The sequence below is a fragment of the Pararge aegeria genome, chromosome 20, assembly GCF_905163445.1.
Source record: "Pararge aegeria chromosome 20, ilParAegt1.1, whole genome shotgun sequence".
NCBI lineage: Eukaryota > Metazoa > Arthropoda > Insecta > Lepidoptera > Nymphalidae > Pararge > Pararge aegeria.
Genome location: NC_053199.1, coordinates 4237990 through 4238794, shown reverse-complemented (window position 1 = coordinate 4238794; position 805 = coordinate 4237990). Strand labels below are relative to the sequence as shown.

General features: G+C 31.4%; 1 non-coding gene across 1 annotated transcript; it reads right to left on the bottom strand.

Moving 5' to 3' along the window:
* Positions 1-330: 330 nt before the first annotated feature.
* On the bottom strand, positions 331-402 carry Trnaa-cgc. Its single transcript has one exon. It is a non-coding gene; the product is annotated as a tRNA-Ala (tRNA).
* Between the last annotated feature and the right edge of the window lie 403 nt (positions 403-805).

The window sequence follows — 805 nt, the reverse complement described above, 5'->3', positions numbered from 1 at the left end:
TTGTTTAGAAAAGATTTCTTTCTTTTTCTTCAGAAATATACAAACTATCTTATCTGTTTTTTTCCTATTTAAGTTACCAAGGAATCCGAATAATATCTGGATAAAGAAACACATAAATGTATGGGACAGGGTGAGATAGAAAACATTATAATTTTTTTTTACCTATTCTAGTTACCATGGAAACTAAATAATTAACCTTACATTTATCCTAATAGTTCTAATACTCTACATCCACCCTTCATACTTTAGCTTATAATCGAATATGATAAAAAAATGTAAAAAGAATATAAGGTAGCTAAGTAAGCTATTAAAAATAATCAAAATTGAATTTGGAGGTGCTGGGATTTGAACCCAGGACTTTCAGCATGCGAAGCAGACACTCTACCACTGAGTTACACCCCCCCCGTGAGAAAGTGTTTCAATTCAAGGATCAGTAATGACGGTATATCGTGATAACGTATAAATATAATAAAATGCTGTCGAGCGAGGTACGAAATGAATCACTTCCAGTTCCAAACTCCGGGCTTGTACTAAGAATTTCTTGATAGAAAAATCTTCAGTTTAATATTTCATGAACATGTTTACGACTAGATTGGCGAGTTTTTGAGTTATCTTCATTATCTGTCTCTAAAATACGAGTACTTGGCAGAGATAATTATCAATATAATCTTAATATATATTATCAATAATTAAATATTGGATAACAACAGGCGTTACTTTGCGGACTTCCATGATATATTATGAAAAGTAAGTTTAATGTGCCATACTCTGCGAAAAGCAGGAGAATCTGTATGGTGTAATTTAT